This window comes from Carcharhinus amblyrhynchos, chromosome 32 (assembly GCF_965287045.1).
Source record: "Carcharhinus amblyrhynchos chromosome 32, sCarAmb.v2.hapA, whole genome shotgun sequence".
In the NCBI taxonomy this organism is placed as follows: Eukaryota; Metazoa; Chordata; class Chondrichthyes; order Carcharhiniformes; family Carcharhinidae; genus Carcharhinus; species Carcharhinus amblyrhynchos.
The window spans coordinates 10,971,810-10,996,040 of NC_137355.1; the positions used below are offsets into that span (position 1 = coordinate 10,971,810).

At 46.0% G+C, this 24,231-nt stretch overlaps 1 long non-coding RNA gene across 1 annotated transcript in view; it reads right to left on the reverse strand.

The window, feature by feature from the left end:
• Positions 1-4,823: 4,823 nt before the first annotated feature.
• The window catches only part of LOC145360719 (uncharacterized), a 41,122-nt gene continuing 21,714 nt past the window's right edge, over positions 4,824-24,231 (reverse strand). The window contains exons 2-3 of the long non-coding RNA XR_013889765.1: positions 10,990-11,089; positions 4,824-5,502 (exon numbers count right to left, since the gene is read on the reverse strand). This is a non-coding gene — a long non-coding RNA (uncharacterized LOC145360719). The remainder of the gene's footprint in view (positions 5,503-10,989; positions 11,090-24,231) is intronic.

A 24,231-nucleotide genomic window follows, 5' to 3' on the forward strand; every position in this document is an offset into this window, starting at 1 on the left:
TTAGAACGGAGTTGAGGAGGAACTTTTTCATGCAAAGGGTAGTGAGTCTCTGGAATTCTCTGCCCGTTGAAGTGGTGGAGGCTACCTCACTGAATATATTTAAGTCACAGGTAGATAGGTTTCTGACAGACAGGGGAATTAAGGGTTATGGGGAGAAAGCGGGAAAGTGGAACTGATCCACCTCAGATCAGCCATGATCTTATTGAATGGCGGGGCAGGCTCGAAGGGCTGGATGGCCTACTCCTGCTCCTATTTCTTATGTTCTTATGCTCAACTGGTCAATGATTCCACTCCATACAGAACCTACACCAAGGCGAATGCACCCTAACCCGCACATCTTTCGGACTGTGGGAGGAAACCGAAGCACCCGGAGGAAACCCACACAGACACGGGGAGAATGTGCAAACTCTGCACAGATAGTGACCCAAGCTGGGAATTGAACCTGGGTCCCTGGTGCCGTGAGGCAGCAGCGCTAACCACTGCGCTATCATTGTCCTGGCGACACTTCAAGAGTACTGAAACAGAAATGGAAAATGCTGGGAAATCTCAGCAGGTCTGACAGCATCAGTGGAGAGAGAATGGAGCCAACGATCCGAGTCTGGGTGACCCTTCGTCAGAGCTCAGTGCCTTTCTGAATTGGCAGCCAAAGTACTTTAGGACACTTTGAGGTAGTGAAGGCTTCTACGTGAACGCAAAGCTCTTTGTTTGCTCTCCCTCCAGCCTGTAGGAGTTTGCACATTCTCCCCATGTCTGCGTGGGTTTCCTCCGGGTGCTCCGGTTTCCTCCCACAGTCTGAAAGTTGTGCAGGTTAGGGTGCATTAGCCTTGGTGTAGGTTCTGTATGGAGTGGAATCATTGACTGATTGTGTCTGCGAACCTTATTTCTTTCCCAGCTCACGCAGGATTCACTCTCAAGGATTCCTGTTGGCCATTTGAAAACCTGAGGGTTGCTCTGTAACTTATCACCAACGCCTCTGCTTTCTTAGAAGGCTAAGGAAATTTGGCATGTCCGCTACAACTCTCACCAATTCTTCCAGACAGACCATTGAAAGCATTCTTTCTGGATGTATCACGGCTTAGTAGGGTTCCTGCTCTTGCCAAGACCACGAGAAACTACAAAGGGTCGTGAACGTAGCCCAATCCATCACGCAAACCAGCCTCCATTCCATTGACTCTGTCAACTGCAAAGCAGCCAGTATAATTAAGGAACCCACACACGCCGGACATTCTCTCTTCCACCTTCTTCTGTCAGGAAAAAGATACAAAAGTCTGAGGACACGTACCAACCAACTCAAGGACAGCTTCTTCCTTGCTGCCATCAGACTTTTGAATGAACCTACCTTGCATTAAGTTGATCTTTCTCTACACCCTAGCTATGACTGTAACACTACACCCTGCACTCTCTCCTTTCCTTCTCCCCTATGTACTCTATGAAGGGTATGCTTTGTCTGTATAACGCACAAGAAACAGATACTTTTCACTGTATCCCAATACGGTTGACAATAAATCAAAGAAAATCAGTCTACGTGAAGGTAAACTACCTTCACAGTTCCTTTGGCTCGAACCTAAATCATCTACACAGCTCCCAGCTGATAAAATTGCTGTGGAGTTTTGCCAGCAGCATCGGTAATGGGGTGAAAGAGGTGGTCGAAATAAACACGCCACAGAAGCCAGTATAAAATCCTTAGAGTCCCTACTCTACAGAAGGAGGCCATTCAGCCCATTGAGTCTGTACTGATCACTAACCCACCCAAGCCCAATCCATAACCCTACACTTTTACCCTGCTAATCCCCCTGGTGCTACGGGGCAATTTAGCATGGTCAATCCACCTAACCCACACATCTTTGGAGAGTGGGAGGAAACCGGAGCACCCATAAGTTCATCAGACATAGAGCCATAAAACATTACAGCACAGAAACAGGCCTTTTGGTTTTTCTTGGCTGTGCTGAACCATTTTTCTGCTTGGTCCCGCTGACCCGCACCTGGACGTAGGAGTAGAATGAGGCCACTCGGCCCATCGAGTCTGCTCCCCCATTCAATCACGGCTGATATTTTTCTCATCCCCGTTGTCCTGCCTTTTCCCCATAACACCTGGAGGAAACCCACAGAGACATGGAGAGAACGTGCAGACAGTGACGTGAGGCCGGAACTGAGCATGGATCCCTGGTCCCTAAGTCAGGCACAGTGGTTAGCACTGCTGCCTCACAGTGCCAGGGACCCGGGTTCAATTCCCGACTTGGGTCACTGTCTGTGCGGAGTGCACACATTCTCCCCATGTCTGCGGGGGTTTCCTCCGGGTGCTCCGGTTCCCTCCCTCAGTCCGAAGATGGGTTAGGTGGATTGGCCATGTTAAATTGCCCCTTACTGTCAGGGGGGCACTAGCTGGGGTAAATGCATGGGGTTAAGGGGATAGGGCTTGGGGTGGGATTGTGATGGGTGTAGACTCGGTGGGCCGAATGGCCTCCTTCTTCACTGTGGGATTCTAAACTTCACTCCTAACCAACTCCCAATCAATATTCAATCTGCATCTACGCTTAAAGCTTTTTAACTGTAATATCCGCGTCTCCAGTTTGGAATCCAGTGTTTGCCTCTGGGATACGGGTTCCCCTCAGCGCATTACAAACCTGGATAATGCATCTCTTCAATCCAAATTTGCCCAGTGGACAATTGGTGTGGGAGGGGAATTAAGGACCCCCCCCTCAGTCGGTGTATATATATATATTGTCAGGAGCCGGTGTACAGTAGCCAGAGAAAGAACTCGGCAATGTGGAGCTGAGAAAGCACACAAGATGAGATAAGTGTGAGAGGCAGGGGGTTTACATCTAATTACACGGAATGTGAGGCACAGGAAGAGGCCACGGGGCCCAATTACTCCCAATCACACGTGCCCCTCCTCCTCCAACAGCGCTTCATTGAAGACAATCAACAAATCCTTCTATTTTTTCCTCCCTCATGTGTTTCCCCTGTTAACGTATCGACAGTGTACATCACGGTGCCAGTACCATTGAATCATAGAACCCCGACAGTGCAGAAAGAGGCCCTTCGGCCCATCGAGTCTGCGCCGACCACAATCCCACCCAGGCCCTACCCCCATATATTTTACCCACCAATCCCTCTAACCTACACATCCCAGGACACTCAGGGGCAATTTTAACACGGCCAATCAACCTAACCCGCGCGTCTTTGGAGTGTGGGACAAAACCCACGCAGGCACAAGGAGAATGTGCAAACTCCACACAGACAGTGACCCGAGCCGGGAATCGAACCCAGGACCCTGGAGCTGTGAAGCAGCAGTGCTAACCACTGTGCCGCCGTGCCGCCCAGTAAGCTTCACAAATGATCTGTGTTCAAGAACATGACTTCATGCACCTTTTACCTGCCCTCCCGTCCCCACCCCCAGGCTTTTAGTTTAGTGTAAATTCTGCACAAATGGAAATGAATTTAGATGATGTATAATGTTTTATTTAAACCTTTTCTCCTGTCTACAGACAGGGCTTCGAGTGCCAGGCTCTCCCAGCTAGCAATCTTAATTCCATGGACCATAGCATCCCTACAGCACAGACGTTTGACCCATCAGACCTGTACCAACTCTCCACCAGAGCACCCCACCCAGGCCCCAACCCTGTAACCCCACAGATTTACCCACTAAATCCCCCTAAACTAGGCATCTTGGACACTGAGGAGTGATTTAGCATGGTCAATCCATCTAATCTGCACATCTTGGGATGCTAAGGGGCAATTTAGCATGGTCAATCCATCTAACCTGCATATCTTTGGACACTAAGGGGCAATTTAGCATGGCCAATCCATCTAACCTGCATATCTTTGGACACTAAGGGGCAATTTAGCATGGCCAATCCACCCTAACCGACACATCTTTGGACATTAAAGGGCAATTTACCATGGTCAATCCACCTAACCTACACATCTTTGGGCACAAAGGGGCAATTTAGCATGGCCAATCCCCCTAATCTGCACATTTTGAGACACCAAAGGGAAATTTAGCATGACTAATCCTCCTGACATCTTTAGGCAGTGGGAGGGAAAAAAACAGAGCACCTGGAGAAAACCCACACAGACAAGGAGAGAACATGACAGAGACCCACACTGACAGTCACCCAAGGCTGGAATTGAACCTGTGTCCCTGGCGCTGTGAGGCAGCAGTGCTAACCACCGTGCCATCCACATTTGTGCACAGGCTTGTGATTTTACTGGAGGCCTGAATCTAACTCAGTTGGAACAAGGATCAAAGCGCCCACTCGGCTGAGATTATCCTGAGCCACACACTAGCTGTCTCATCAGCTGAGCTCACAGAGCTGGCATTGGGAGTAGGCTCGAGTTTAATCTCATCTCCAACCATCGCCGATAGTAGCTTCATTGCAAATTGATTCAGATGTGACTCCGTCTATTTTATTCTTTTGTTGTATGTGAGTGTCACCACCAAGGCCTGCACTTATCGCCCAACCCTAATCGTCCTTAAGATGATGACAGTCAGCCACCATTTTTTTATCCTGTCGATTCCGATCCATGCGGACCATGATGTGTTCATTCCTTGTCCTCAGCTCACTTCCACGGATTTTCCAATAAATGCAATGCTTCGAAAGTACATTTGGGTATAAACACCGAACAAGGAACAAAGAAAATTATAGCACAGGAACCCTTCAAACCTGTACCAATCATGCTGCCTGTCAGAACTAAAACCCCCCTCCCCTTCCGTGGACCCGTATCCCTCTATTCCCATCCTATTCATGTATTTGTCCAGATGCCCCTTACAAGCCACTATTGTATCTACTTCCACTACACCTCCCCGGAGTACTGGACAGATTCAATTTAGCATCGATGACATTTGATCATCAAATTAAAGAAGGCAAGTGGAATGTTGGCCTTCATAGCGATTTGAGTACAGCAATATGGATGTTTTATTGTATAGGGTATTGGTGACTGTCTGGGTGGGATTGTCGTTGGTGCAGGCTCAATGGACTGAATGGCCTCCTTCTGCATTTTAGGAATTTTACAACTCTTCCCTTGTCTCCCCACACCCTCAATGATCTCTGAAAACATTGACTCATTCCAATCTGAGCCACATGCGGGGATGTACTTTTAATGGACATTCATCACCAGCCGATATCTGGTTTTGCTTATTCCAGCCACGGGTCAGTCTGCCAAGCGACTCTGGGTAAACCTCCAGAACTCAGTGTGATCCAAAACAGGTAAAGACAGGAACTGTTACTGAAGCTGCGAGGGGGAAGCAGAGGCCAGGATGTTCCAGGCTTTGCCAAACACTAACATAAGTCCTGTCACGTTGGGTAGGAGATGTCTTTAACTTACTTACATACTGCCTCACGATGGTCCAAAGGTTCTGAGTCTCCAGTAACACTTGGCTGCATTGATGTGGTTTAAGTTCTTGACCTGGAATATTGTGTGCGGTTTTGGTGTCCTTATCTGAGGAAGGTGTTCTTGTTAAAGTGTAGGTTTACCAGGCTGATTCCTGGGATGGCAGATCTGTCATATGAGGAGAGATTAAGTCAGATAGGATGATATTTATTGGAGTTTAGAAGAGTGAGAGGGAATCTCATAGAAACTTATAAAATTCTCACAGAGTAGATTCAGAAAGAATGTTCCTGATGGTGAGGGGACTCCAGAACTAGGGGTCATAGTTTGAGGATAAGGAGTAAACCTTTTAGGACTGAGGTGAGGAGAAATTTCTTCACCCAGATAATTCATAGAACCATAGAAACCCCACAGTGCAGAAAGAGGCCATTTGGCCCATCGAGTCTGCACTGACCACAATCCCATCCAGGCTCTATCCCCACATCCACTTGTAATCCCTCTAACCTACGCAGGACACTAAGGGGACAAGTTTAGCATGGCCAATCAACCTAACCCACACATCTCTGGACTGTGGGAGGAAACAGGAGGAAACCCACGCAGACACGAGGAGAATGTGCAAACTCCACACAGACAGAGACCCGAGCCGGGAATCGAACCCAGGACCCTGGAGCTGTGAAGCAGCAGTGCTAACCACTGCGCTACCGTACAACCCATAAAGTAGTTGAAAACTACAGAAAATAGTTGAGGCCAAAACATAGTGCGATTTCAAGAAGAAATTAGACATAGGTCTTGGGGTTAAAGGGATCGAGGGATATGGGGGAGAAGGGGGAGGACCAGGATATTGAATTCGATGATCACAATGAATGACGGAGCAGGATCGAAGGGCTGAATGGCCTCCTCCTGCTTCTATGTTTCTAAGTTGGCAATGGCATCCTTAACGACCCAAGCTTCCTGTTGTTCGGAATCACAGCAGGGAGGAGGGGAGGTGTTTATTGTGTTATTGTTGCAATGAACAAAAAGCCCCAAAGCTTTTCCCCTGTACGAAACCAGCTGAAACCAATCGTCCCACACTCAGATGTGGTTATACAGTCTGGCAGCTTGAGGGACTGACTGAGGGGTGTTCCTGGCAATTATGAACAAAATGATATTAAATTGACCTTGTGAAGGAATTAAGAAGCCAAAATGAAAATAAAACCCCACGGGGCGGTTAGAAGCTGGCACTCCCCTCCCCTCACTGTGCCAGTGTGTGTGTGTGTGTGTGTGTGTGTGTGTGTGTGTGGGGCTCTGCCATAGAGGTCACTACCTCGACTTGCTGCCTACAATTTTCACTTAAATTTTGTAATAATTGAAATAAAAACGATACACAGATGAAGACGGGTGAGTGAGTAAATAAATTGGCACTCCAGGCTGGCATGATGGTGTACTAACTGCATCTGACATGCCACCCACCTCCCCCCACCAATCATCCACCCTCCCCGATCCCCTACAGCCCCCACCCCTCCAACCCATACCTTCCCCACCCACTCTCTACAGCCCCCACCCTTACCACCCACTTCCCTACCCACCCCCCACATCATCCAGCCTCCCCACACCCCCATTCCCGATCCCCTACAGTCCCCACCCCTCCAACCTCCACTCCCTCCCCACTCCCTACAGCCCCCACACCTATCCCCCCCACCCCCTACAGCCCCCACTCCCCCATTCCCTACCACCTCACCCCCAACCCCCGCACACCTACTCCCTTACTCCCCACCCCCTACCCTCACACCCTCCCACACCCCCCATCTCCCTACGCTCCACCTGGAGGAAACCCATGCAGACACAGGGAGAACGTGCAAACTCCAGACAGACAGTGACCCAAGCCGGGAATTGAACCCGGGTCCCTGGCGTTGTGAGGCAGCAGCGCTAACCACTATGCCACCGTGCTGCCTATTGGACACTGTCTAATTGTTTGTTACTGGAATTCTTGAGTGTTTGGGTGGGATTCTCTGGCCGTGTTTGCCCCCGAAACTGGAAAGTCCCGCCCGAGGACAACGGACCTTTCCATGATCTGCCCCTCGCCTGCTCCGATTTCTGTAGTGGACGGAACTGGAAAATTTGGGATTTTATTGTTGGAGTTCTTGATTCACCATTTGTTTTGGGATTCTCGGGCAGAATGTTATGGAGCTTCACCCATGGGGGTGTAAGCAGGGGATGGGGGGGGGGAGTGCCTGTAAAATTTTCCAGGTGGCCTATCCAAAATCCTCCAGCCCACCCCTGATCCGTCCTCAAGTTTTCAGGTAGGGAGAGTGAGAACTGTCATCTGAACCCAGCTGAGAGCCTTACGTAGCTGTAATAAACCTCACAACACCAGGTTAAAGTCCAACAGGTTTATTTGGTAGCAAAAGCCACTAGCTTTCGGGCCTCTGACCCTTTGTCAGGTGAGTGGGGAGTTCCGTCCTGGAGGTCCTCTCCGCTTGGAGCTGACAGTTTGCGATGTGGATGGTAGCCAATGATGTGGAGATGCTGTCCGTTGGGCTGGTGTTGAGAGACTTCTTACTCTGCTTGCCCCAGTCCAACGCCAGCGAATCCACATCATGTCTGCCATCCACACCACAAACTGCCGGCTCCATTTGGAGAGGGTCTCCAGAACATAAATCCCACTCACCTGATGAAGGAGCAACGCTCTGAAAGCTTGTGGCTACCAGATAAACCTGTTGAACTTTAACCTGGTGTTGTTCTTACTGTGCTTACCCCAGTCCAACGCCGACAACTCCACATCATAAACCCCAAGACTTACATTTGATTGGTGTCAGGGAGATTAGCACTGTAAGTGTGTGGGATTATGGGGATAGGGTGGGATTGTGGTTTGATGGCCTGAATGGCTCTCTCCTGCACTGTAGGGATTCTACGACTCTTTGAACTATATCTTCGATGACATTTTTTAAGATGCAGAGAGAAAGAATTTCTGTTTCATATCCTTGGGAGATCTCAAATGACTTCACAAGCAATTAATTAGTTGGCAGTTCACCCGTCGCCTTCTGGAGACAGTCACAGCAGTCGATCTTCACAGCGTGTTCCTCAAACCAATTCAAAAATAACCAACCTGTTGACCTTGCTTCGCTGTCATGTTGGCTGAGAGGTTAATAAAGTTCATGACCATTCCAGGGAAAGACCTTCTTTGCAAAGATTTTAATAAAAATGTACTCTCTCATGGGGTTCTGGATATCGCTGGCTGGACCGCCATTTATTGCCCATCCCTAACTGCCCTTGAACTGAGTGTCTTGCTAGGCCATTTCGGCTGAGAGTCAGCCACATTGCTATGGCTCTGGGGTCACATGTAGGCCAGACCAGGGTAAGGACGGCAGATTTCCTTCCCCAAAGGGACATTAATGAATGGGTTTTTACAAAAGTCACCATGAACGTGACCAGCTTCCAATTCCAGATTTTCATGAAATCCCTGCAATCCAGAAGGAGGCCATTCGACCCATCGAGCCTGCACTATCTGCCAGAGAATCTTATCCAGGCTCTCTCTCTTTGTAATCCTACACATTTTACATGGCCAGTTCACCCAACCTACATCATTGAATACTAAGGGGCGATCCCCCTCCGTTAATTATCTTCAATAGCCTGTTCAAGAGACATCATCTTCCTGGACCCAGTCACGTCTAATCCCAGCACTGGTGGGGCCTGATAATCAAGTGCAAAGTCTTTGGCTTTTCAAGGTATTTTGCTGACATTGTTAATTTATTTCTCTTAGATTCCTCACCACCCTTCACTGAAGAATGAGTTTTCTATCAAACTAATGCCCCATATACCATGTCTGCACCCGAACTTTAATCCTGCCACACTGTGTACACGGCAGTAAACCTGACAGGAATGTTAGGCCAAATTACCAGGTGTCACCAGTTGCGATCGCTTCCATTTCTGAGCCACACTTTGATGCAAAACGAGTTGGAAGCTGTGAGAGTCAACAACAGAAGTACAGGCATAATAACTTGGTGAGGGGGCAAAATCGTCAAAGAGACAGGTCTTAGGCAAAGGTGGATAGAGTGAGGCAGAATCGGAAAGTCAATGAGGTGGCAAGGTGGCACAGTGGTTAGCACTGCTGTCTCACAGCGCCAGGGACCAGGGTTCGATTCCCGGCTTGGGTCACTGTCTGTGCGGAGTCTGCACGTTCTCCCCATATCTGCGTGGGTTTCCTCCGGGTGCTCCAGTTTCCTCCCACAGTCCAAAGATGTGCAGGTTAAGTGCATTGGCAATGCTGAATTGCCCCTTAGTGTCCAAAGGTGTGGGGGTTAGTTGGATTGGCCATGCTGAATTGCTCCTTACTGACCAAAGATGTATAGTTAGGTTGATTGGCCAAGCTGAATTGCCCCTTAGTATCCAAAGGTGTGTAAGTTAAATGGAGTAGCCATGTAAATTGCCCCTTAGTGTCCAAAGATGTGTAGGTTAGGTGGATTGGCCATGCTAAATGTGTGGGATTGCGGGGATAGGGCAGGGAGAGGGCCTGTTAGGGTACTCTGTTGGTGCAGACTCGGTAGGCCGAATGGCCTCTCACTCTGTGCCATGGTACCACCCAGATGGTGGCAGTGGGACCATTTTCAGCCAATTAATGATAAAGTGGCTGTGGGGGTCTGTCAAGAGCTGGGATGTGGCCCCTTCCCAACACTTTCAATGGTGGAGTGGGAAATCCTGGTAAAGTTCATCCCTTTATGCGGCTTGGTGTCAGATGTTGTTAAATATTGCCACCGTTAAAAGCTTTCGGAATGTCTCATAATAAGAAAGATCCTGTATCAATCTAAGTCATAGCTCTTGGTCCATTCCTATTGACTAAGTTGCTTAATTTAAAACCTATAGAAGATTGGAACAATGCTTGAAAAAGATTCAAGTGGGACTAATCTCACAGTTTTTAAATTCGGATTCCCACATATATTGGTCATTGTAAATGCACACGGGTTACAGGGAGGGGAGAGTCTGAGTGAGAGGCTCTTTTGGAGAGTCAGTGCAGGCTTGATGGGCCGGATGGCCTCTTTCTGCACTGTAAGGTTCTATGGTTCTATTATCCAGTCATTGCAGAGGCGATGGCCTAGTGGTATTACTGTGACACTATTAATCCAGAAACTCAGCTAATGTTCTGAGGACCCGGGTTCGAATCCCGGCCTGCTGGAATTTGAATTCAATAAAAATTATTTAGAATTAAGAATCTATTGATGACGACGAAACCATTGTCGGAAAAACCCATCTGGTTCAGTAATGTCCTTTAGGGAAGGAAATCTGCTGTCCTTACCCGGTCTGGCCTACATGTGGCTCCAGAGCCACAGCAACGTGGTTGACTCTCAGGCAGCTAGGAATGGGCAATAAATACTGGCCAGCAACGTCCATGTCCCACCTTAAACTAAAAAATCCAATCAAAAAATTTATTGATCGAGGGAACTTGTATTGAAGACTCGAGTTGATTAAGCCCATGAGAACCAGACACAGCGTAGGAACAGCATAGTAATTCAAGAAGGCAACACACTACCACCTTCTTGAGGGCAACTGGGGGTGGGCAACGATACCCACATCCCCTCAACAAATGAAGAAGGAATGAGCACAGGATGGAGGAATATAGTTCGTGCCCAAATGCCTATAAAATTCTAATTGTATTCATGAGGAATGCAGCTTGTAAACTCCCACCTGTGTTGGTCTCTGGACGCTGTAGCTTCTCAGATGTTGATCTGCAGAGTTTAGGATTTACATCAGTTGAATTCCAGCTGGTTCAACTCCTGGCAAGCACCTGAGCAGAAAATTGGCAAGCTAACGTGTCAGCAATTTGTGTTTGTACAGTGTCTCTCAACGTAGTCAAAACATCTCAAGGTGCTTCTTCCAGCGTGTTGTCAGGTCAGTGAGTCACTGTGGGTGCTGTGTATCGAACGTATCGCGTCTGGATGACCCTTCGTCAGAGCTCTAATAAAGGGTCATCCAGACTTGAAACATTGGCTCTATTCGCTCTCCACAGGCACCGTCAGACCTGCTGAGATTTTCCAGCATTTTCTGTTCTTGCGATCAGACGATGTGTGACACCCAACAGCATGAGACTATATTAGGGGAGATGACCAAAAGCTTGGTCAAAGGGATTTTAAGGCATGACTTAGCTAAAGGGAGAAGAGATGTGGAGGTATAAATATCTGAGGCCCAGCCATGGTTGCTAATGGAGAGATGATTAAAATCAAGGATAGCTCCAGAGGCCAGAACTGGAGGAGCGCAGATATAGAATCATAGAATCCCTACCATGCAGGAGGAGGCTATTCAGGCCATCCAATCTGCACCAACTCCCTGATAGAACATCTTACCCAAGACTAACCTCGCCTTATCCCGTAACCCACATTTACCTTGCTAATCCCCCCTCTAACCTACAAACCTTGAGGCACTATAGGACAATTTACCCATGGCCAATCCACTTAAACTGCACATCTTTGGACATTAAGGGGCAATTTAGCATGGCCAATCTACCTAACCTACACATCTTTGGACACTAAGGGGCAATTTAGCATGGCCAATCGACCTAACCTACACATCTTTGGACACTAAGGGGCAATTTAGCATGGCCAATCGACCTAACCTACACATCTTTGGACACTAAGGGGCAATTTAGCATGGCCAATCGACCTAACCTACACATCTTTGGGCACCAAGGGGCAATTTAGCATGGCCAATCCACCTACACATCTTTGGACACTAAGGGGCAATTTAGCGCGGCCATCCACCTAACCCACACATCTTTGGACACCCCCTCATTTTGCCCTCCACCTCCTGGACCCTCCTCCCCTGGCTCGGCTGAGACAGACCTGCCCAGATTTACCTGGGCTCCTGCCACTTGGTTGTGTGGGACTGGGTGCAGTCCCGGCGGGTGGCCTTCTGCTCCCAGTGGCGCTGCTGGGTCTGGAGAGGTGTTGGGTTGATGAGCTAACATCCAGTGACCTTGGCTTTGAAGGACAAACATTAGTGGTTCCCACACACTAAATACTTGAGTAAAGAAATCTCTCCTAATTACCCAACCGGACATACTATTAACTATCTCGTATTTATGAACATTTCCTCCCGTCTGCGTGTGTTTCCTCCGGGTGCTCCGGTTTCCTCCCAAAGATGTGCGCGTTAGGTCGATTGGCCATGCTAAATTGCCCCATAATGTCAGTGGGACTAGCTAGAGGGATAGGACCTGGGCGGATTGTGGTTGGATGGGCCAAATGACCTCCTTTTGCCCTGTAAGGGATTCTACAAACTTTTGAATTACAGATCTCAGCTGCCCTCTCAGGTTGACACCAGTTGCAGACCTTAAAATATTGCATCAAAAAAAAAAGCACCTCTGACAATGCAGCACTCCTTCAGTACTGAGCAGCCTGGGTTATGTGCTCATATCAGTGTTTGGAACCTCGAACATCCATCTCCTTGACTCAGTGTCAGGAGTGGTAACATTTGCCCCAAAGGCCAGTGTAATATAAGCAACACATCTGGGGCACATTTCCTGTCTGTTGCACAGTACTGTGTCTCCAGTTCTTCACACCTCTCCACCACACTTTCAAGCCTCACACACTAACTCCAAATAAAAAGCAAAATGTACAGAGATGTTCTCTCAGAACAGAAAGTACCCAAGTCGGAATGTCTGCTGCCTCTTAATTGGTCCCTCTCAATTACACAGCGGGGAAAGTAAACATCTCGGGTTTTTTGGTTACACGGAAGGAACGGCCCTGAAACAGCCCATTCAGCTCCAAATCCATCTGAGCTGGTATTCATTTGTGGGACATGGGTGTCGCTGGCTGGGCCAGCATTTATTGCCCATCCCTGATTAGAGGGCAGTTGGGAGTCAACCACATTGCCGGGGCTCTGGAGTCACCCAAGGCTGGAATTGAACCCAGTGCCCTGGCGCCTTGAGGCAGCAGTGCTAATCACTCTGCCACCATGCTGCCCAGATGGTGGCGATAGGCCCGTTTTTGGCCAAGTAATGGTAAAATGTCTGTGAGACATCGGTCAAGAGAGGGGATGTGGGCCCCTCCCAACACTTTCAATGGTGGACTGGGAAATCCTGGAGCGACGTGTAGGCCAGACTGGGTAAGGATGGCAGATTTCCTTCTCTGAAGGACAGTAGTGAACCAGACGGGTTTTTACAACAATGGTTTCATGGTCATCCGTAGATTCTTAATTCCAGATACTTTTTATTGAATTCAAACGCCACCATTTGCCGTGGCAGGATTCGAACCTGGGTCCCCAGAACATTAAGCTAAGTTTCTGGATTAATAGTCTAACCATAATACCACTGGGCCATTGTCTCCCGTTTATAGTCCATACCAGTCTTCTCTCATTCCATCCAGCTCATCCCAAGCTTTCAGCCCAGATTTCTATCCCCTTTCCTCTCATCTCATCTCATTTCCCTTTGAGGGTTGCGAGCTCTCTGCCTCCGCGGGTTCTTGTGAACATGAGTTCCACACGTTTTTTGAGGAAGGAAATTTCTCCTAATTATCCGATTGGATATATTAATAGCGATCTTGTATTTATGAACTTGAATTTTTGAGTTCTCCCATGAGTGGAAGCAATCATAGAATCCCAACAGCGCAGATGGAGGCCATTCGGCCCATCACGTCTGCACTGATTCTCCAACAGGACATCTTACCCAGGCCCTCTCCCTGTCACCCCAACATGGCTCATCCTCCTGAACATACACATCTTTGGACACTAAGGGGCAATTTAGCATGGCCAATCCACCTAACCTGCACATCTTTGGACACTCAGGGGCAATTTAGCATGGCCAATCCACCTAACCTGTACACCTTTGGACACTAAAGGGTAATTTAGCATGGCCAATCCACCTAACCTGTACATCTTTGGACACTCAGGGGTAATTTAGCATGGCCAATCCACCTAACCTGTACATCTTTGGACACTCAGGGGTAATTTAGCATGGCCAATCCACCTAACCTGTACATCTTTGGACACTCAGGGGTAATTTAGCATGGCCAATCCACCTAACCTGCACATCTTTGGACTGTGGGAGCAAACCGGTGCATCTGGAGAAAACTCAAGCAGACACAGGCAGAATGTGCAGACTCCACACAGACAGTGACCCAAGCCGGGAATCGAACCAGGTCTCTGGCACTCTGAGGCAGCAGTGCTAACCACTGGGCCATCATGCTGCTGAGCAAACCCCTCAGTTCAAAGGCAACTCGGGATGGGCAATGGATGCTGGCCAGCTAGCGACGCCCATGTCCCACGAATGAATAAAGAGAAAATACCGGGGATGCCAAGTTTTATGATTGGGGCTGGTTTCTAAGGCGACTTTCTAAAGTATTTGTACAAAACATAAAAATTGCAAAATCACTATTTGCGTCATATAGAACTTACACCAAAAATTTCTCAATCATTTGCATCAATTTCGTTCATTTCTGGTTGAATTCCTATGTAAACTCCAGGGCCGATGTGTCAATTTATCAGTGACTTGTATCAGTGCTAATGTGTGTCTGGAACGAGTTGGAGAGATAGGAGGGATCTTTCTCAGCCAGTCTGGACTGTCCTTTCTCAATAGTCTGATTCAGTGGTTCAGCAATAGGTGTGTCACCCTCCCTCTTCATCAACTACCTTCCCGCAGTCAACAATGAATGTGGAAGCTATTGAGAGGGTGCAGAGGAGATTTACAAGGATGTTGCCTGGATTGGGAGGCATGCCTTATGAAGATAGGTTGAGGGAGCTAGGACTCTTCTCCCTGGAGAGACAAAGGTTGAGAGGCGACCTGATAGAGGTTTATAAAATGTTGAGAGGAATAGATAGGGTGGATTCTCGGAGGCTATTTCCCAGGGCTGAAATGGTCGCTACAAGAGGACACAGGTTTAAGGTGCTGGGAAGCAAGTACAGAGGAGGTGTCAGGGGTAAGTTTTTCACTCAGAGGGTGGTGAGTGAGTGGAATCGGCTGCCGTTGGTGGTGGTAGAGGCGAACTCGCTGGGGTCTTTTAAAAGACTTTTGGATGAGTACATGGGATCTATTCGGATTGGGAGTTACAGATAGTTCTATGGCTTGTTAGGTGTAGATGTGATCGGCGCAACTTGTGGGCCGAAGGGCCTGTTTGTGCTGTAGTGTTCTATGTTCTAATTCAAATCTCTCCATAGTGCCAACCTTTGGCTAATTGGTATCAGCCATTGAGTCAGAATTGTGCATTCAAACTGATCTGATTTGATTTATTATTGTCACATGTATTAACATACAGTGAAAAGTATTATTTCTTGCGCGCTCTACAGGCAAAGCATACCGTTCATAGAGAAGGAAAGGAGAGACTGCAGAATGGAGTGTTACAGTCATAGCCAGGGTATTGAGAAAGATCAACTTAATGCAAAGTAAGTCCATTCAAAGGTCTGGCAGCAGCTGTTCTTGAGTCGGTGGGTACGTGACGTCAGACTTTTCCATCTTTTTCCTGGCGGAAGGTGGAAGAGAATGTCCGGGGTGCGTGGAGTCCCTAATTATGCTGGCTGCTTTGCCGAGGGAGCTAGAAGTGTAGACAGAGTCAATGGATGGGAGGCTGGTTTGCGTGATGGGACTGGGCTACATTCACATTTTGTAATCCCTTGCAGTCTTGGGTGGAGCAGGAGCCCATACCAAGCTGTGATACAACCAGAAAGAATGCTTTCTATGGTGCATCTGTAAAAGTTAGTGAGAGTTGTAGCCGACATGCCAAATTTCCTCAGTCTTCTGAGAAAGTAGAGGCGAGCTTTCTTAACTATAGTGTTGGCATGGGGGGACCAGGACCGGTTGTTGGTGATCTGGACACCTTGAAGCTTTTGGTCCGTTCGAGTCGTCCCCGTTGATGTAGACAGGGACATGTTCTCCTTTACGCTTCCTGAAGTCATGACAATCTCCTTTATTATGTTGACGACCAGCATAGGCATAAGGGGCCGAAGGGCCTCTTTCTGTGACGTACAACTGAAGACAAAACATAAGACAGCTGGGATTTTGAGGTCAGTGGCAAGGCAACACTCACACTGACAGCAGAGATCGAGTGATCTCCGAGACCCGAACATCCTTTCCCGACATCAGTTCAAATCCAGGGGTTATATTAGTGTGTAACAGCAAGCAAGGCAGGCAGCCAATAACACTGGAGCATTCACACCCATCAAACCAGGAAAATAAAAGCACTTTCTCCTTCAATCTAAATTTCCAGACAGTTGAATAAGTGATTGTAATTGGGTAGAGAGATTAAAAAGTGAGATCGTTTTATCCTTGTGGAGAAATTTAACGATCCATAAATACATTTTGTCTCTTTGGGCTAGCGAGGGTGTTTAATGGTGATTATGAAGTTAGTACTTTGTTAAAAACCCAATTATAATCCAACAAATTGTAACTTTTGCCAAAGATGTTTGCAGTGAGTCAGACAGCGTAGGTCTGGATATTCCACATGATGTGGAAATGCTGGTGTTGCACTGGGGTAACCACAGTAAGAAGTCTCACAACACCAGGTTAAAGTCCAACAGGTTTATTCCAGTCACCAGTAATATCACACACAGCACAGAGACCAGTAATATCACACACAGCACAGAGACCAGTAATATCACACACAGCACAGAGACCAGTAATATCACACACAGCACAGTGACCAGTAATATAACACACAGCGCAGAGACCAGTAATATAACACACAGCACAGTGACCAGTAATATCACACACAGCACAGTGACCAGTAATATAACACACAGCGCAGAGACCAGTAATATAACACACAGCACAGTGACCAGTAATATAACACACAGCACAGAGATCAGTAATATAACACACAGCACAGAGATCAGTAATATAACGCACAGCACAGAGACCAGTAATATAACACACAGCACAGTGACCAGTATATATAACACAAAGCACAGTGACCAGTAATATAACACACAGCACAGAGACCAGTAATATAACACACAGCACAGTGACCAGTAATATAACACACAGCACAGTGACCAGTAATATAACACACAGCACAGAGACCAGTAATATAACGCACAGCGCAGAGACCAGTAATATAACACACAGCACAGTGACCAGTAATATAACACACAGCGCAGAGACCAGTAATATAACACACAGCACAGAGACCAGTAATATAACACACAGCACAGTGACCAGTAATATCACACACAGCACAGAGACCAGTAATATAACACACAGCACAGTGACCAGTAATATCACACACAGCACAGAGATCAGTAATATAATGCACAGCATAGAGACCAGTAATATAACACACAGCACAGAGACCAGTAATATAACACACAGCACAGAGACCAGTAATATAACACACAGCACAGAGACCAGTAATATAACACACAGCACAGAGACCAATAACATAACGCACAGCAGTGACAAGTAATATAACACACAGCACAGTGACCAGTAATATAACACAAAGCACAGTGACCAGTAATAAAACACACAGCACAGTGACCAGTAATATCACACACAGCACAGAGACCAGTAATATAACACACAGCACAGAGACCAGTAATATAACACACAGCACAGTGACCAGTAATAAAACACACAGCACAGAGACCAATAGCATAACGCACAGCAGTGACAAGTAATATAACACACAACACAGTGACGAGTAATATAACACACAGCACAGTGACCAGTAATATAACACACAGCACAGTGACCAGTAATATAACACACAGCACAGTGACCAGTAATATAACACACAGCACAGTGACCAGTAATATAACACACAGCACAGAGACCAGTAATATAACACACAGCACAGTGACCAGTAATATAACACACAGCACAGAGACCAATAACATAACGCACAGCAGTGACCAGTAATATAACACACAGCACAGAGACCAGTAATGTAACACACAGCACAGAGACCAGTAATATAACACACAGCACAGAGATCAGTAATGTAACACACAGCACAATGACCAGTAATATAACACATAGCACAGTGACCAGTAATATAACACACAGCGCAGTGACCAGTAATATCACACACAGCACAGAGACCAGTAATATAACACACAGCACAGTGACCAGTAATATCACACACAGCACAGAGATCAGTAATATAATGCACAGCACAGAGACCAGTAATATAACACACAGCACAGAGACCAGTAATATAACACACAGCACAGAGACCAGTAATATAACACACAGCACAGAGACCAGTAATATAACACACAGCACAGAGACCAATAACATAACGCACAGCAGTGACAAGTAATATAACACACAGCACAGTGACCAGTAATATAACACAAAGCACAGTGACCAGTAATAAAACACACAGCACAGTGACCAGTAATATCACACACAGCACAGAGACCAGTAATATAACACACAGCACAGAGACCAGTAATATAACACACAGCACAGTGACCAGTAATAAAACACACAGCACAGAGACCAATAGCATAACGCACAGCAGTGACAAGTAATATAACACACAACACAGTGACGAGTAATATAACACACAGCACAGTGACCAGTAATATAACACACAGCACAGTGACCAGTAATATAACACACAGCACAGTGACCAGTAATATAACACACAGCACAGTGACCAGTAATATAACACACAGCACAGAGACCAGTAATATAACACACAGCACAGTGACCAGTAATATAACACACAGCACAGAGACCAATAACATAACGCACAGCAGTGACCAGTAATATAACACACAGCACAGAGACCAGTAATGTAACACACAGCACAGAGACCAGTAATATAACACACAGCACAGAGATCAGTAATGTAACACACAGCACAATGACCAGTAATATAACACATAGCACAGTGACCAGTAATATAACACACAGCGCAGTGACCAGTAATATCACACACAGCACAGAGACCAGTAATATAACACACAGCACAGAGACCAATAACATAACGCACAGCAGTGACAAGTAATATAACACACAGCACAGTGACCAGTAATATAACACACAGCACAGTGACCAGTAATAAAACACACAGCACAGTGACCAGTAATATCACACACAGCACAGAGACCAGTAATATAACACACAGCACAGAGACCAGTAATATAACACACAGCACAGTGACCAGTAATAAAACACACAGCACAGAGACCAATAGCATAACGCACAGCAGTGACAAGTAATATAACACACAACACAGTGACGAGTAATATAACACACAGCACAGTGACCAGTAATATAACACACAGCACAGTGACCAGTAATATAACACACAGCACAGTGACCAGTAATATAACACACAGCACAGTGACCAGTAATATAACACACAGCACAGAGACCAGTAATATAACACACAGCACAGTGACCAGTAATATAACACACAGCACAGAGACCAATAACATAACGCACAGCAGTGACCAGTAATATAACACACAGCACAGAGACCAGTAATGTAACACACAGCACAGAGACCAGTAATATAACACACAGCACAGAGATCAGTAATGTAACACACAGCACAATGACCAGTAATATAACACATAGCACAGTGACCAGTAATATAACACACAGCGCAGTGACCAGTAATATCACACACAGCACAGAGACCAGTAATATAACACACAGCACAGAGACCAGTAATATCACACACAGCACAGAGACCAGTAATATAACACACAGTACAGTGACCAGTAATATAACACAGCGCAGAGGCCAGTAATATAACACACAGCACAGAGATCAGTAATATAACACACAGCACAGAGACCAGTAATATAACACACAGCGCAGTGACCAGTAATATCACACACAGCACAGAGACCAGTAATATCACACACAGCACAGAGACCAGTAATATTACACACAGCACAGTGACCAGTAATATAACACACAGCACAGTGACCAGTAATATAACACACAGCACAGAGACCAGTAATATATACACAGCGCAGAGACCAGTAATATAACACACAGCACAGAGATCAGTAATATAACACACAGCACAGTGACCAGTAATATAACACACAGCACAGAGACCAGTAATATAACACACAGCGCAGTGACCAGTAATATAACACACAGCGCAGAGACCAGTAATATTACACACAGCACAGAGACCAGTAATATTACACACAGCACAGTGACCAGTAATATAACACACAGCACAGAGACCAGTAATATAACACACAGCACAGTGACCAGTAATATAACACACAGCGCAGAGACCAGTAATATAACACACAGCACAGTGACCAGTAATATAACACACAGCACAGAGACCAGTAATATAACACACAGCACAGAGACCAGTAATATAACACACAGCACAGAGACCAGTAATGTAACACACAGCGCAGTGACCAGTAATATAACACACAGCACAGTGACCAGTAATATAACACACAGCACAGAGACCAGTAATATAACACACAGCACAGAGACCAGTAATATAACACACAGCACAGTGACCAGTAATATAACACACAGCACAGAGACCAGTAATATTACACACAGCGCAGAGACCAGTAATATAACACACAGCACAGTGACCAGTAATATAACACACAGCACAGTGACCAGTAATATAACACACAGCACAGAGACCAGTAATATAACACACAGCACAGAGACCAGTAATATAACACACAGCACAGAGACCAGTAATGTAACACACAGCGCAGTGACCAGTAATATAACACACAGCACAGTGACCAGTAATATAACACACAGCACAGAGACCAGTAATATAACACACAGCACAGAGACCAGTAATATAACACACAGCACAGAGACCAGTAATATAACACACAGCACAGAGACCAGTAATGTAACACACAGCGCAGTGACCAGTAATGTAACACACAGCGCAGTGACCAGTAATGTAACACACAGCGCAGTGACCAGTAATATAACACATAGCACAGTGACCAGTAATATAACACACAGCGCAGTGACCAGTAATATCACACACAGCACAGAGACCAGTAATATAACACACAGCACAGAGACCAATAACATAACGCACAGCAGTGACAAGTAATATAACACACAGCACAGTGACCAGTAATATAACACACAGCACAGTGACCAGTAATAAAACACACAGCACAGTGACCAGTAATATCACACACAGCACAGAGACCAGTAATATAACACACAGCACAGAGACCAGTAATATAACACACAGCACAGTGACCAGTAATAAAACACACAGCACAGAGACCAATAGCATAACGCACAGCAGTGACAAGTAATATAACACACAACACAGTGACGAGTAATATAACACACAGCACAGTGACCAGTAATATAACACACAGCACAGTGACCAGTAATATAACACACAGCACAGTGACCAGTAATATAACACACAGCACAGTGACCAGTAATATAACACACAGCACAGAGACCAGTAATATAACACACAGCACAGTGACCAGTAATATAACACACAGCACAGAGACCAATAACATAACGCACAGCAGTGACCAGTAATATAACACACAGCACAGAGACCAGTAATGTAACACACAGCACAGAGACCAGTAATATAACACACAGCACAGAGATCAGTAATGTAACACACAGCACAATGACCAGTAATATAACACATAGCACAGTGACCAGTAATATAACACACAGCGCAGTGACCAGTAATATCACACACAGCACAGAGACCAGTAATATAACACACAGCACAGAGACCAGTAATATCACACACAGCACAGAGACCAGTAATATAACACACAGTACAGTGACCAGTAATATAACACAGCGCAGAGGCCAGTAATATAACACACAGCACAGAGATCAGTAATATAACACACAGCACAGAGACCAGTAATATAACACACAGCGCAGTGACCAGTAATATCACACACAGCACAGAGACCAGTAATATCACACACAGCACAGAGACCAGTAATATTACACACAGCACAGTGACCAGTAATATAACACACAGCACAGTGACCAGTAATATAACACACAGCACAGAGACCAGTAATATATACACAGCGCAGAGACCAGTAATATAACACACAGCACAGAGATCAGTAATATAACACACAGCACAGTGACCAGTAATATAACACACAGCACAGAGACCAGTAATATAACACACAGCGCAGTGACCAGTAATATAACACACAGCGCAGAGACCAGTAATATTACACACAGCACAGAGACCAGTAATATTACACACAGCACAGTGACCAGTAATATAACACACAGCACAGAGACCAGTAATATAACACACAGCACAGTGACCAGTAATATAACACACAGCGCAGAGACCAGTAATATAACACACAGCACAGTGACCAGTAATATAACACACAGCACAGAGACCAGTAATATAACACACAGCACAGAGACCAGTAATATAACACACAGCACAGAGACCAGTAATGTAACACACAGCGCAGTGACCAGTAATATAACACACAGCACAGTGACCAGTAATATAACACACAGCACAGAGACCAGTAATATAACACACAGCACAGAGACCAGTAATATAACACACAGCACAGTGACCAGTAATATAACACACAGCACAGAGACCAGTAATATTACACACAGCGCAGAGACCAGTAATATAACACACAGCACAGTGACCAGTAATATAACACACAGCACAGTGACCAGTAATATAACACACAGCACAGAGACCAGTAATATAACACACAGCACAGAGACCAGTAATGTAACACACAGCGCAGTGACCAGTAATATAACACACAGCACAGTGACCAGTAATATAACACACAGCACAGAGACCAGTAATATAACACACAGCACAGAGACCAGTAATATAACACACAGCACAGAGACCAGTAATATAACACACAGCACAGAGACCAGTAATGTAACACACAGCGCAGTGACCAGTAATGTAACACACAGCGCAGTGACCAGTAATATAACACACAGCACAGTGACCAGTAATATAACACACAGCACAGAGACCAGTAATATAACACACAGCACAGTGACCAGTAATATAACACACAGCGCAGTGACCAGTAATATAACACACAGCACAGAGATCAGTAATATAACACACAGCACAGTGACCAGTAATATAACACACAGCGCAGAGACCAGTAATATTACACACAGCGCAGAGACCAGTAATATTACACACAGCACAGAGACCAGTAATATAACACACAGCACAGAGACCAGTAATATAACACACAGCACAGAGACCAGTAATATAACACACAGCACAGAGACCAGTAATATAACACACAGCACAGTGACCAGTAATATAACACACAGCACAGAGACCAGTAATATCACACACAGCACAGTGACCAGTAATATCACACACAGCACAGAGACCAGTAATATAACACACAGCACAGAGACCAGTAATATAACACACAGCACAGAGACCAGTAATATAACACACAGCGCAGAGACCAGTAATATTACACACAGCGCAGAGACCAGTAATATTACACACAGCATAGAGATCAGTAATATTACACACAGCACAGAGACCAGTAATATCACACACAGCACAGAGACCAGTAATATAACACACAGCACAGTGACCAGTAATATCACACACAGCACAGAGACCAGTAATATAACACACAGCACAGAGACCAGTAATATAACACACAGCGCAGAGACCAGTAATATTACACACAGCATAGAGATCAGTAATATAACACACAGCACAGAGACCAGTAATATCACACACAGCACAGAGACCAGTAATATAACACACAGCACAGAGACCAGTAATATAACACACAGCACAGAGACCAGTAATATCACACACAGCACAGAGACCAGTAATATAACACACAGCACAGAGACCAGTAATATAACACACAGCTCAGTGACCAGTAATATAACACACAGCGCAGTGATCAGTAATATAACACACAGCACAGAGATCAGTAATATAACACACAGCACAGAGACCAGTAATATCACACAGA